This window comes from Pongo abelii, chromosome 17 (assembly GCF_028885655.2).
Source record: "Pongo abelii isolate AG06213 chromosome 17, NHGRI_mPonAbe1-v2.0_pri, whole genome shotgun sequence".
Lineage (NCBI taxonomy): Eukaryota > Metazoa > Chordata > Mammalia > Primates > Hominidae > Pongo > Pongo abelii.
This window is the reverse complement of record NC_072002.2, coordinates 34,745,964-34,761,259: the sequence shown is the minus strand read 5'-3', so window position 1 is coordinate 34,761,259 and position 15,296 is coordinate 34,745,964. Positions and strand designations below refer to the sequence as shown.

Here is a 15,296-nt window from a genome sequence, read left to right as displayed (position 1 = left end):
TGGGCACTTTCTCGCCTGCCCTCTCCTGCGCGCCCTGGCCCCTTTCGCCCGGGCTCTCTCTTTTTCCGGTTGCACCAGCATCAGGATGAAGTCGGGAGCAAAGTCTTTCCCGGGGAGGTCCAGCGTTCACCTTCGGTGTGCACCTAAGGTGCCGCTGCTGCTGGGGTCGTTTCTACACCCCAAACTACCTAGCAAGTGTTGGGCGAGAGGATGGGGAGCTGCTGTGCCACGGGGGTGGCGGGGGGTAAGGTGGGCCCTTCCCCAAATGGCTCTGGGGCATGGAGAGGTACAGAACGTCCTCCGGGTTCAGAGTTTCCAAGTGTGTGCGCTGGTTGATGCCCGAAGGAGACCAAGCAGCAGGGAACACTCTCTCTGTCACCCAGGGAGATCCCGAATCGCCAGAATCCGAAGTCACCATTAGACACTCTCTCTGCGCTCTTGGACACCTCCAGAGAAAAAGCCAGCACATCCTGCCTTGGCTGGAAAAGCCAGCCTTCCACCCAGCGCCCCTAAAATGATCAGGTTGACTCCAGTTTTGTTACGAAAGGAGGCCGGGCTGCTGAGAGGCTCCCTGAGTTCCTTTCGTGGTCGCCTGTCACATTGCCCTGCTGTATACTTAATAAAGCCCGTGTTTATCTTTCCCTTTAGAACCCCCTCTAAGCAGACCCATTGCTTTATTGCTTTAAAACATACACTAAGTGGTGAGTGGAGCTGGGGCGAGGGAGGTGCGGAGAAACTTTCTGCCACATGTTGAAATTACAGATGACTACTCAGACGCACTAGTCCACCAAAAGCAATCGAACACTGGCCGAGCAGTGGTTGCAGCTTTTCAGTTTGCCCTCCTGAGGACTTGGTAACACGCTGTAACTAATCCATTGGTTCCCTCTAAGTAGGGGATTCTTTGCTCTAGTAAAAGGTAGTGCCCCAAAATGAATACGTATTAAAACCTTTCACAGATTCTCCGTTCCAGGAGCTCTCTTTTTTCTTTTTTTTTTGTTTTTTTAATTTTTTAACATAAGGGGGAACCTTGAACATGACGAACAAATAAAAAGACCGAAATGCTTTTTTTCCCGCCACTGTCTGCGGTTGATGAAACTACAGGGTCCTGGTCCTGGAGCATGTTTCAGATCTCACTGAGGCACCAGCCTTGTTTTTCAGGGCAAATGGGGATCCCTGAAGGGAGCTCAGGATATGAATTTTCAGCCCGGAGTTTACTAACCAAGGGCGTGACCTCGGCTCACTGCAACCTCCACCTCCCGGGTTCAAGCGATTCTCCTGCCTCAGCCTCCCGAGTAGCTGGGATTACATGCGTGTGCCACCAGGCCCAGCTAATTTTTTTGTATTTTTAGTAGAGACGGGGTTTCACTATGTTGGCCAGGCTGGTCTTGAACTCCTGACCTCGTGATCCGCCCACCTCTGCCTCCCAAAGTGTTGAGATTACAGGCGTGAGCCACCGCGCCCGGCTTTTTTTTTTTTTTTTTTTTTTTTGAGACGGAATCTCACTCTGTCGCCCAGGCACAATCTTGGCTCACTACAACCTCCGCCTCCTGAATTCAAGCAATTCTCCCACCTCAGCCTCCCAAGTAGCTGGGACTACAGGGGTGGGCCGCCAAGCCCAGCTAATTTTTGTATTTTTAGTAGAGACGGGGTTTCACCATGGTGGCCAGGCTGCTCACAAACCGTACCTCAAGCGATCCGCAGGCATCAGCCTCACAAAGAGCTGGGATTACAGGCGTGAGCCACCACGCCCTGCCGAAACAAAAATCGTTTTTAAAACCCAAATTATGAATATGACACCAAAAGTACAGGCAGCAAAAGAAAAAATATAGATAAATTGTACTTCATCAAACTTTTGTGCCTCAAAGGACAGTATAAACAGAGTGGAAAGCCAACCCGCAGAACAGGAGAAAATATGTGCAAGCCATATATCTGATACAGGATTAATATCCAGGATATATAAAGGATTCCTGCACCTTAGCAACAACAACAAAACAGGCAACCCAATTTGAAAATGAATCAAGGACTTACGTGGACATTTGTCCACAGAAGACATATAATGGCCAATAAGTACATGAAGGATATTCAATCACTAATCGTCAGGGAAATTTGAATCAACCGCAATGAGCTACTACTTCATACCCAGTAAGATAGCTATTTAAAAAAACAAAACAGAAAATAAGTGTTGGCGAGGATGCGGAGAAATCAGAACTTCTGTGCATTGCTGGTGGGAATGTAAAATGGTACAGCCACTATGGAAAACAGTATGGTGGTTTCTCCAAAAATTAAATACACAATTACCATATAATCCAGGAATTCTATTTCTGGGACCCAAAAGAGTTGAAAGCAGGGTAACAAATAGATGTACATCCAGGCTCATAGCAACATTACTCACAATAGCCAAAAGGTGGAACAACCTAGTGTTCATTGTTGAATGAATGGATAAACAAAATATGGTATAGTCATACAGTGGAATATGATTCAGTCTTTAAAAGGGCGGAAATTCTAACACATGCTACAACACGGATAAAACTTGAGGCATTATGCTTTGTGAAATAAGCCAGTCACAAAAGGACCAATATGATTCTACTTATAAAAGAGTAAAATGCAGCCAGGCGCAGTGGCTCATGCCTGTAATACCAGCACTTTGGGAGGCCAAGGCAGGTCAATCACGAGGTCAGGAGTTTAAGACCAGCCTCGCCAACATACTGAAACCCCTGTCTCTACTAAAAATATGAAAATTAGCCAGGCATGGTGGCTGGCACCTGTAGTCCCAGCTACTTGGGAGGCTGAGGCGGAAGAATTGCTTGAACCCAGTGGCAGAGGTTGCAGTGAGCCGAGATTGTGCCACTGCACTCCAGCCTGGGCGACAGAGTGAGACTCCAGCTCAAAAAAAAAAAAGAGAGAGAGAGAGTAAGATGCATAGGGATAGAAAGTAGAATGGTGGTTGCCAGGGGTGGGGGAGATGGGGAGTTGTTTCACAGGCACAAAGATTCCATTTGGCAGGATGAAAAGAATTCTGGAGGTGGATGGTGGTGATGGTTGCACAACAATGTGAATATACTTAAAGCCACTGAACTATACACTGAAAAATAGCTAAGATTATAAATATATATATTTGACTACAATAAAAAAATTCAAACAGAAGAATGATAAGGTAAAAAACAAACAAGAAACCCCTAAGGCTATGATGTCAGCTGTGATAATGAGCCAGATTCATAGATCTACCGATGAGAAAACAGGCTTAGCAACTTTTCTAAGGATAATTTTAAGGAACAGTCCTGGGGCCAGGTGCGGTGGCTCATCCCAGGGCTTTGGGAAGCCAAGGAAGGAAGGTCACTTGAGGCCATGAATTCAAGACCAGCCTGGGCAACATAGTGAGACCCTGTCTCTACAAAAAATTTAAAAATTAGCTGGGTGTGGTGGCATGCATCTGTAGTCCCAGCTACTCATCAGGCTGAGGCAGGAGGATTGCTTAGGCCCAAGAGTTTGAGGCTGCAGTGAGCTAGGATCATGCCACTGCACTCCAGCCTGGGCAACAGAGTGAAACCCATCTCTAAAAAAAGAAGGAATCCTGGATGAGTGCCTTCCTCCCGCCACCATTCACCTTCAGCACAGAGTGAGTTGGGCCCCACAGGTCCTCAGTGTGGAGCCTCCTCTGAGCCCCACTCTGGAGGGTATGAAGACGGAAGGTCATGGTCACATGCAGATCATCAGCTGATCAGGATTTCTTCGGGCAAGAGCTCTGGGAGGAATTGAGAATTGAGCTGGGGATCAGGGAGAAAAGAAGGGAGAAGGAAAGAAGAGAAGAATGTGATTGGAAAGGACTGAGCCATGGAGCTGAAGATGCTTTGAACTCAAAGATGGCCTGCAGGTCCTCCAGGTCACAGGCACACTTCCCCACCCCCAGAAGCAGCAGCCAGGCCTTGCATTCAGACTAAAGTTTCAGAATCTGGAGGAAGCATCATCTCGTCTACCCCTCACCCCACCCCCATGCTAGTAACACCTTTATACTGATGAAAAAGCCCAATCACCCTTGACTCCTCCCTCTCCCTCAACTCTACATCCTCACCAAGCCCTGCTTCTACCTTAGAAATACATCTCAAACTTCTCTGTCTCTCCATCTCCACTGCATCCCCCATGTAGAGGCCATCATAGCCCATCTGAGCTGCTGCACTAACCTTCCAAAGGGCCTCCCCACGCCCACCTTTGCACCTTCTCCCCTCCAGGCTCCGACACACAGCAGCCAGAGCAGCCACGAAGGACAGATGAGAGATGGGAAACAAACAAGCTGAACGCTGTAGTTTCTCCAGCTTTCTGCCTTGAGAGAGTTTCCAGCTTGTGATAAAAGGAACTTGGGCAGAGCCTGATGGCCACCTTGGGTAGAAGAGAAGCCGAGAGTCCAGGGAGATCAAGGCAAGGCAGAATACTGGAGGAGAGAGAGCCACAGTCCATTTGTGCTGCCTGCTGGGATCACTGCACTTGATCTCTGACACTCTCTAAGCTTCCTCTCCAGCTAGCCGCCAGAATATTCCAGCAACGTTCATGGTTACCACTACCTCCTTCCCACTCCTGTCTCTTCTCTCCTTATGCAGCATCTTTTGCTCCCCATCAGCCAGGCTATTTACTGTCTCCCCACACGTCATGGGCTTATTCCCATCTATGAGGCTTTGTGCCTCGTGTTCTGCCTCTGAAAACATCCTATTTCCTGCACTGTGTCACTACATGTATCCATGTTATCATGTCAGGTTCCAGTCAGCCTAGCTGTGCTTACTTTAACACCGTGGGAGGTTTCACAGTGACGCAATAATGGCTAATTAAATGCTTTCAAAGGTTTATTGCACGGCTTTCATACACCAATAACTATGTAAATATATGTAACACACATAGGTCATAATAAGAAAGATGAGGAAGAAACCACATGAATCCTCTACTGGGAGGACCCAGCAGAGCTTCCACTGCCAGACTAAAGGAGGCTTCAGAGTTCTCATGGACAGAGCTTCTTCAAGCTTCTTGGCCATGGTTAGTTTCTTTGCTGTTTTATGGCCCTCCCCAGGAGAGTTCATGGTCATTAGCTCAGCCACTTTTGGCTTCACTTTCTTGTTGGGTCTTGGTGGGGTGGTGCCTGGCCACAGCAGATATTATCTTATCATCACGGTCCACCATACATATGCATATCACTTTGAGGGGTCGGCAATTTTACTGTGGGTTGAGTTACTTGTCATAAGTGACTCCATTTTGAGACATTTAGGATCACAAAACATTATTATGTATCACATGTCCACTTTAAAAATACAACTCTCCATTTAGAAACAGATCCCTTCATTCAACAAGCATGACTTACATAATAACTATATGTGGGCACTGTGCCACATGCTGCAGAGAATGCAAAGTCGGATGAGACACAGTCTAGATTCCCTATCCAGAAGACCAGTAGCTTAGACAGGGCATTCTAGAAAGGACCTACAGTACAAGATAGAAACTGGGAAAGGGGTGTTCAATGTTCTGAGAAAGACGCAGATTAAGTGCTAGAGAAGGAAAGAAAATGGGTGATGACTAAGTCAACATGGAAAGTTCCACTGGGACTGGCCCTGAAGGATGGTTAGAATTCCAATGATCAAGGGAAATGCTTTCTCTCCTCCAGACCAGTGGTTTAGAAATGGAGCCTGGGAACCACCTGTATCAGAATGACCCGGGGTGATTTTATAAAGTGCAGATCTGTTTTATATCACTCTTCAGATGATTTTCATGCTCACTAAATTTGGAGAATCATCACAATAGACTAAGAGCTTCCTAAGAGAAGGACCATGTCTTCTTTATCTTCATAACAATAGCTTCTAACGATTAACATTCAATCAAAGATTGAATACAGGGAAATGAATTAACAATGGAGGGAAGTGCATTAAAAATGCAGAGCAAGAGTAGCAAAATGTGGCAAAGCTTAGTGGCTCACATCTGTAATCCCAGGACTTCGGGCCAGGACAGGCAGATCCCTTGAGCTCAAGAGTTTGAGACTAGCCTGAGCAACATGGTGAAATCCCATCTCTACAAAGAATGCAAAAAATTAGCCAGGCGTGGTGGCGTGCACCTGCCTGTAGTCCCAGCTACACAGGAGACTAAAGAGGGAGGATCAGCTGAGCCCACATGGTCCAAGCCTTCAGTGAGCTGTGATTGCGCCACTGCACTCCAGCCTGGGCAACAGTAGCAAAATGTGTGGGACATCCCTTAGGAAATTTTGTTGTGACTGACTGAAAGGTTCTGTCACAATTTTTAACCACCAATGGATGATACACCATTCTCTGAAAGTCAAGTCTTTGAGTATGGCAAGAGAGTGATCTTGTTTTTTGAAAAGGATATTGGCTTCTACAGCTTGGTAATCAGTCACTTGATATTCTCTTCCATACTTGAAAAAGAATAAACCTTGTGTGGCAGAGTAGCCATGGTGCTGTTAGTCGCATCCACTAAAATGTTATATATAGATGTATACGTATATATATATGTGTGTGTGTATATATATGTGTGTATATATATGTATATGTATATGTGTGTGTATATATATGTGTGTGTGTATGTATATATATATATGTATATATCCAGGAAAGAGATTAATGATGTTGAGATGGGTACCAGGTGCAATGTCTACAACCTCTGAGATGTGATTATGCTTGAGAACTGTCTGAAAAACTTTTTGAAATAAAGAAATGGCTTCTAAGTTTTTAAAAGCTTATGGCTCTTTGGCTACTTCATGTATCTATTTCTTTAGTTTTTAAACTTAAGGTTTTTGAAAGAGGGCTGTGATTGAGAGCTGCTTTCTCTGTTTGTCCTAAGAGCCAATATTTTATTCCATTTGCTGTGTCCCAGTTCAGTCTGAAGTAATTCCTCCAGACTGTTCTAAGGCCACTGATGATTCTTAGGACTGGTACTGGAGCCTCTTTTGAAGTTCAGTGGAAAGCCATGGGCCGAGGAAAATGGAATATGGCCCTTGAGTCTTAGTTTGGAGACTTGGACAAGTCTTTTAATATCTCTGGCCACAATTTCCTCATCATGATGTACAAATACTGGAGTCACAACCAGTAGGTCTGTTCCAACTCCGAAATGTTAGTAATTGTTTTCCTATTAGGCTTCAGCTGTATCACATATGGACATTTCAGGCTATTGACCAATACAAAAAAGCTCAATAATATGCAGCTATTTTTATCACAATTAATTAATTAATTTCTATTTTTTAAGGTAAAACAGAAAGTCAATTGAACAAAGGTCAGATAACTTTGTCCAATTATTTATTTATTTATTTATCTGAGAAGGAGTTTTACTCTTGTTACCCAGGCTGGAGGGCAATGGAGCGATCTTGGCTCTCCGAAACCTCCACCTCCCAGGTTCCAGCAATTCTCCTGCCTCAGCCTCCCAAGTAGCTGGTATTACAAGTGTGTCACCACGCCCGACTAATTTTGTATTTTTAGTAGAAGTGGGTTTTCTCCATGTTGGTCAGGCTGGTCTTGAACTCCCGACCTCAGGTGATCCGCCTGCCTTAGCCTCCCAAAGTGCTGGGATTACAGGCGTGAGCCACTGCGCCCGGCCTTGTCCAATTATTTTATATGAAATAACAATTTGGTGGGGTAGGGAAGAGCCTAGCAAAATTAAAGTCCAAATGATGGAATATCTTTAAAGAAACAGTTTTACCAAACCTTTTACAAACAAAGTTTTTAGAGCTTGTATTTGCTGTTACTATATCTTTTGCAGTGACATAGATGAGAAGCGATTTACTTTGGCTTCGTCTTTCATCTGGTTTTGTCATTCATTTGTTCTGGTAGAGATGAAGCAAGTTGATGTGTATAAAGGCCACCGTCTGGTGATCAGTAGCATCCAACAGTGGGCCCTGTTCCGCTCTTAGCTTTCTGTCCCATGGAGCACAGGCCTCTCATGGCTCTAGGCTTAACTATTATCACCTGTAAAATGAAAGATTTGGGGCTAATTTCCAAAGTCTTTCACAGCTCAAAACCTCTAACATGAAAAATATATAAACACCATTTGAGTGCAGAATAAACACGTAGAAAATGTGAAATTTGGAAATTTAGAAATATTTAAGAGAGAGAGAGAGAGATACTTGGCTGATCACTTTTTAAAATATTGGACTAGCTAATACATCTTTGTTCATATATTCGTGGCAACATTCCCGGTTCATAGGAAACATTTGGTAAATGTTTGTTAAATGAATGAATATTCATATGCAACTGAAACAGACCCAAAAGACAGAGGGGCTATTTTTTATGTCCTTGAATTCTCACCTACCTTTAACAAGAGATTTATTATTATTATTATTATTTTGGAGATGGAGTTTCGCTCGTCACCCAGGCTGGAGTACGATGGCGCGATCTCGGCTCACTGCAACCTCCACCTCCCCGATTCAAGTGATTCTCCTGCCTCAGCCTCCCGAGTAGCTGGGATTACAGGTGTGCACCACCATGCCTGGCTAATTTTTGTATTATTAGTAGAGATGGGGTTTCACCATGCTGGCCAAGCTGGTCTCGATCTCCTGACCTCGTGATACGCCCACCTCAGCCTCCCAAAGTGCTGGGATTACAGGTGTGAGCCACCGTGCCCGGCCAAGAGCCTCTTTTTAATAGTAATAACAGTAGACATTTATTGAGTACTTTCTATGTTTTAGACCCTTCATATGGATTATCTTATTTATCAGATTCAGAAAATATTTGGGACCTCAGGGAAATTACTTCTTTAAGTATTAATTTCCTCATCTGAGAAATAAGGACAATAATATCTATTTTGCAATAACTGGGGTGGGGGATTAGAGATAATGTTTTAAAATGCCTCATACATTGCCTGTAACTTAATAGAAGCTCAATAAATTGCACCTATTTTTATCATAACTTATTTTTTCTATTTTTAATTTTTTTAAATTTACATTTTATTTTTGACACAGGGTCTTGCTCTGTCACCCAGGCTGGAGTGCAGTGGTTCTATCACAGCTCGCTGCAGCCTCAGACTCCTGGGTTCAAGGGATCCTCCTGCCTAAGCCTCTAAAGTACTTAGAACTACAGGGATGTACCAACATGGCTGGCTAATTTAAAATTTCTTTTTTAGTAGAGAAGGAGTCTCACTATGTTGCCCTGGTCTTGAACTCTTGGCCTCAAATGGTCCTCCCAGAGTCTCCCAAAGTGCTGGGCTTACAGACATAAGCCACCTTGACTGGCCATTTTTGTATTTTGTTTTTTAAAGTAAAACAGGAGAACAACTGAACAAAAGCAAAATAATTTTGTCCAATTTTTTTATACGAAATAACAATTTGGTTAGGTAGGGAAGAGCCTAGTAAAATTAAACTCTAAATGATGTGATATCTTTAAAGAAACAGTTTTATTTTTAAGAACAAACAAGTACAAAAATAGTAGATCTCCTAAAGAGAACTAATTTAAGGGATAGATTAAAATATTTATAATTCACTTGTAAATTGTTACTAAGTATGGTATGCTCAAGATATTTGAACATAATTTGTACTCTAAAGTAATTTAAACATTAACTTTATGAATATTGTTTATTCTATAATTTGATTAATAAGAGTGAAAAGGTAAGCTTTTGCTAAACTTTTGTCAAAATTGTCACAAATTCCAAATAAGTATATCAAGATTGGTGAGGTTTCACAGTATGGTTTCATTCCTATGTGGTAGTATCTGTTGATATTACAGTCTTTGAAGACTGGCAGAATTTTACTTTACTCCTTATTTCTTGTAAATAACTAGCAGTTTTCATTAGAGTTTTTGACTCCTATAAATAACTTACACTACATTTTTTATTCAAGGTCAAGATTCAATACTTCTTTCCATTTTAGTTATCTATATCTTTCATTGAGATAATACAATATACTTTGAGTTTAAATTTTTCTTGAGTGTGCTTTCTTAGCACATAAGATATCAATATTCTAAAAGATTAAAAATAAAGAGCACTAGAAGTACAGATGATCTATTAAATATGATCTTTTATTTTGCAGACTTTTTGCTAAATTTCAGAGGTATTCATTGTTGATTGTTCCTATGCTGTAGTGAATTTTCACATCACCTATTAAGTTTATTTGCTTTATAAACTTTTTTTTTTTTTTTTTTTTTTTGCTCTGTCACCCAGGCTGGAGTGCAGTGGCGTGATCTTGGCTCACTGCAATCTCCGCCTCCCATGTTCAAGTGATTCTTCTGCCTCAGCCTCCTGAGTAGCTGAGATTACAGGCACGCACCACCAAGCCCAGCACATTTTTGTGTTTTTAGTAGAGACAGGGTTTCACCATATTGATCAGGCTGGTCTCGAACTCCTGACCTCGTGATCTGCCCGCCTTGGCCTCCCAAAGTGCTGGGATTACAGGCATGAGCCATTGCGCCTGGCCTGCTTTATAAACTTTTAAAGTTGTTGTTTTGCAATCACATACAATAAAAATACAGTTGGCCTCCATATCCGTGGGTTCCACATTCATGGATTCAACCAATCACAGATCAAAAATTTTTTTTAAAAAAAGAAGGTTTTGAATGTACTAAATTTGTTCAGACTTTTTTGTTCTTATTGTTCTCGAAACAAGACAGTATAACAACTATTTACATAGCATTTACATTGTCTAAGGAATTATAAGTAATCTAGAGATGATTTAAAGTATATAGTGTGCACCTGTAGTCCAATTACTCATGAGGCTGAGGCAGGAGGATTGCCTAAGCCCAGAAGGCGGAGGTTGCAGTGAGCCAACATTGCGCCACTGCACTCCAGCCTGGGTGACAGAGCAAGACCCTGTCTCAAATAAAAATAAATAAATAAATATAAATGAAGCTTAGAGGAGGATACTTTACTAAACAATTTTATATAACAGACTTGAGCATCATGGATTTTGGTATCCATGATAAGGTGGTGTCCTGGAACCAATCCACTCTGGACAGCGAAGGATGATGACTATATTTAGTATTCCATATAATGGAAGCTGCAGCCCAGATGGGTCCCACACCTTTTCTAAAGCCATGATAAACCGAGAATAAAGCTCCATTAAGATTACTATTGTGTCTAGAACAAGTCCATTTCAAATTGAATATGATTTTCTAACAATTGCATTTTTATACACTATTCAGCAGAATGAAAAACTTGAGACTGAAAAGAAGGAATGTAAATTTTATAATTAAATTTATGATTTATAAATCGCAGGAATAGAAAAATATGGATAGCCGAAAGATCATTCTTACATTCTACTTAATATCTCCTTTGGAGAAAGTGTGGCTAACGAATTTTTTTTTGTTTTTTTTTGTTTTTGTTGTTGTTGTTTTGTTTTTTGAGACAGAGTCTCGCTCTGTTGCCCAGGCTGGAGTGCAGTGGTGTGATTTCAGCTCACTGCAACTTTTGCCTCCCGCGTTCAAGCGATTCTCTTGCCTCAGCCTCCCGTGTAGCTGGGATTACAGGCTCCCACCACCACGCCTGGCTAATTTTTGTATTTTCAGTAGAGACAGGGTTTCACCATGCTGGCCAGGCTGGTCTCGAACTCCTGGGCTCAAGCGATCTACTCGCCTCTGCCTCCCAAAGTGCTGGGATTATAGGCATGAGCCACCATGCCCGACCCTGCTAGTGAAATCTTTATAAAACTTTAGATTCCTAGATTTTAAGGAGCTGTAAGGAACGTACCCAGAAGTCAGAACCCAGGTTTTAGTCCCAGCACAGATCATAGCTAGCTCTGCAGCCTCCAGAGTCAGCTGGGGTCTAACAGTCCTTCAATAATCCTGGTCTAGGAGTGGTTGCCGGGGAAATGGTCAGCCCAGAGTGTGTTCCAGAATTATGGAGGGCTCTGCTCGACCCCCACCCTCATACTCTCCGCAAATGATCTCATTTCTTCCCCTGCGAAAGTAGAAGTTATCTGCTGGGCGCGGTGGCTCACGCCTGTAACCACAGCACTTTGGGAGGACAAGGTGGGCAGATCACCTGAGGTCAGGAGTTTGAGACCAGCCTGGCCAACATGGTGAAACCCCGTCTCTACTAAAAATACAAAAATTAGCCGGGCGTGGTGACGGGCGCCTGTAACCCCAGCTACTTGGGAGGCTGAGGCGGGAGAATCGCTTGAACTCAGGAGGCGGAGGTTGCAGTGAGTCGAGATGGCGCCACTACACTCCAGACTGGGAGACGGGGAGACTCCGTCTCACACACACACAAAAAAAAAAAAAAAAAAGAAGAAGAAGAAAACAGAAATTATCTAGCAGGAATCCCTGCAAGTTCCTGCACTCTGCCTCTACTCCACACTCTCTGCAAAGTCCTCTCTCAGCTCCTGGCCTCACCAGTTCCCCTTATTTTCATAGGAAGAGGCATTTGTCTGCCATTCAAGGCTCCCCTCCAGCTCTCTGCTCAACCCCCGCCTCTCCCTGCTCACACGCCATCCCCGTCTATTATTGTCCCCCTCTCTTTCCCTGGAGATTCTTCTCTTACTTCCTACCCTCTTTCCTGTTCGTCAGCGCCTAGCTCCTGTAGTAGTCTACACTTGCAGTGTGCACTTTCAGACCTCCTGACCCCTCCTCAGACTTCGGCCATGCGTCTGCTGCCACACGGTGGCGCTGACCCTGCTCTACCGAAGGTCATTCGTGGCCGTCGAACCGCCCAGTCCCGCAGGCACTTTGCACTCCTCCCTTGCCTCATTTAACGTCTCCCTGTTGACCACTCAGCTTCTTCTCTCCCCTCCCTCTGTTAGGGGTCATCGCGTTTCTCTGATTTCTCCACGAACTCTGTGATTGTTTATTTTGGGTTTTCACTCCTGGCTTTTCTTTATCTGCCTTGCTTCAAAATAGTGACACTCCTACGTACCCTGCCATCACTTCTGCCTCCCAGACCTGAATGAATAACTGTCCGTTTCTGGTCACCTTTGTTTCCTGTCTGGACTTTTCCGAGCTCCAGACACAAATATCCAATTGCTAACTAGATATTTCAAAACCATGCCCCTTCATCCAGTTTTTCAAATTTACTGGCATGAAGTTCACAGTACCCACTTCTGATTTTTTTTAAAACTTCATCTGTGTCTGTATTTATATTTCTTATTTCTGATATTATTTGACTTCATCTGCTAGAGGTTTGCCATTTCAAAGAAACACCTTCAGCCCTGCTCATCTCTATAGTATTTTTATTTTGTTTTGTTTTTCTCTTTTATTTCTGCTCTTATCTTTATTATTTTCTTCCTTCTTTATTTGGTTTCACTGTGTTGCTCTAGGGTTTTGCTTTGTTTGTTTTAGATGAATGCTAACTTATACGGAAGAGTAAATTTTCTTACTTTTTTGTTGATGGAGCAAAGGATTGTGGTAGATATTTGTTTTGTTTTGGAGTATATGAGATGGAGCAGGAATCCCATTTTTAGGGGATTGCGGACCCCAAGCCTGGAAATAAAGGAAAATCTTGAGTTCCTTGAAGGGAAATTCCAGGCACCTAGCTAGCCTTGAGAAGTAAACAACTTGATAAGCAAGAAGAATAGTAGCCTAAAACAATAGCCAAGGAAGTTAGAGTCAGGATATGGTTGGTTCCCCCATAGAAACTAAAATAACATTTTATCTTAACATATGTCCCTGAGCTGTTTACAGAAACCCAGACCCCCACCCAATGGATCTGCTGGCACAGAGACCTCGGATAAGGGGAAACTGAGGACTGAACTCCAACCACCATTCTTTGTTCTAAATTTTTCCCGAGAGGTTTAGAGGGAGTCACACCCATTAGCCAGAGCTAACATTCTTTTCTGCTGACCCTAAATTTTTGCATAAAACGTCACCTCTCTTTGAATCTATGACCTGTAAGTCCATACTTCAAGATATCCTGCCCTTTCAAGCCAAAACCAAAGTGTAGCCTCCATGTACTGATGTATGATTTTGTCTGTAACTGCTGTTTTCCTGAAATTTACCCCTGCCTTTAAAAACCCTGACCTGCAAGCCATCAGGAATGTCAGGATTTGAGCATTAGCTGCTTGGTCCTCCTTGCTTAGAGCCCTGCAGATAAATGCCTTTCCTTCTACCGCTGCACAGCCTCAGTGTGAATATCTGGTTTTACTGCACCGGGCAAGCGGCATGTCTACCATCTGAATCCCCCTACTATGTTTTGGTAATTTCCCATCACAGGAGTATTGATGAGAGGCAGATGCTTCCTCCCACTAGAGAAGCAAAAAAGCTAGATATTTGCTGTCTCCACTTATCAAAGTGTAGAATTTTAAGTTGCCAGTTATTACCTCGCAACAAATTTAGCTTCTGACATGTATTGTTGCTGAAGAAAAGTCTGATATGAGTCAGACCTTACAGTGGGACAAGATGTGGAGATGGAAGACAATATTGATGATCCTGACCCTGTGTAGGCCTAGGCTACACTTTTGACAGCTGGTGTCAAAAGTATTGAGTGACTGTGTGTATGTCTTTGTTTTTAACAAAAAAGTTTAAAAAGTAAACAAAATAAAAATTTAAAAATATAAAAAGGCTTATAGAATAGGGATATAAAGAAAGAAAATATTTATGTACAGCTGTACAAGATTTATGTTTTAAGCCAAGTGATTGACAAGAGTCAAAAAGTTAAAAACAATTAAAAAGTTTTATAAACAGTTATAGTAAACTCACCCAGAGCCACTTCCAGTCCTGCAAGCTTTACTCATGTTAAGTAACCTATTCAGGTGTACCATTTTTTAAAAATCTTTTATATTGTATGAAAGTATAAAAATATATACTTCTATATAGTTTTAACTTTTTCTGTCTTTAGATATATTTAGATACAAATACTTACCACTGTGTTACAATTGCCTATTCAGTACAGTAACATGCTGTGCAGGTTTGTAACCTGGGAACTATAAGCTATACCGTATAGCCTCTGTGTGTAGTAGGCTATACCATCTAGAATTGTGTAAGTACAGTCTATGATGACCTCACAATGACAAAATCTCCTAAGGATGTGTTTCTTTTTTTTTTTTTTTTTTTTTTGAGACAGAGTCTTGCTTTGTCACCCAGGCTGGAGTGCAGAGGCGCGATCTTGGCTCACTGCAGGCTCCGCCTCCCGGGTTCACGCCATTCTCCTGCCTCAGCCTCCCGACTAAAAGCTTCTTGGCTTTGGGCTTGTCCATATTACTTGCTTTGGCCATCATGATATTGTGAAATACACATTTGGTCTTCATCCTGTTTCCTAGCATACAGCTGCTAAAATCCCTGGAATCTCCGGAGTGATAAATATCTTTTGTATGTGAATGAGATGACTGGTGGCTGGGGGCCCCTGGGTAGCTTCAGGACAGGGGCTGGTCACCAGAAAGACCAAGACAGGATTAGAGGGTTGTG

At 42.8% G+C, this 15,296-nt stretch overlaps 1 long non-coding RNA gene across 1 annotated transcript; it reads right to left on the bottom strand.

The window, feature by feature from the left end:
* Window positions 1-7,275: 7,275 nt before the first annotated feature.
* Window positions 7,276-14,889, bottom strand: LOC129051658 (uncharacterized). The gene is made up of 3 exons (XR_008516083.2): window positions 14,755-14,889; window positions 13,274-13,376; window positions 7,276-7,943 (listed from the first exon to the last, which is right to left on the bottom strand). It is a non-coding gene; the product is annotated as an uncharacterized LOC129051658 (long non-coding RNA).
* Between the last annotated feature and the right edge of the window lie 407 nt (window positions 14,890-15,296).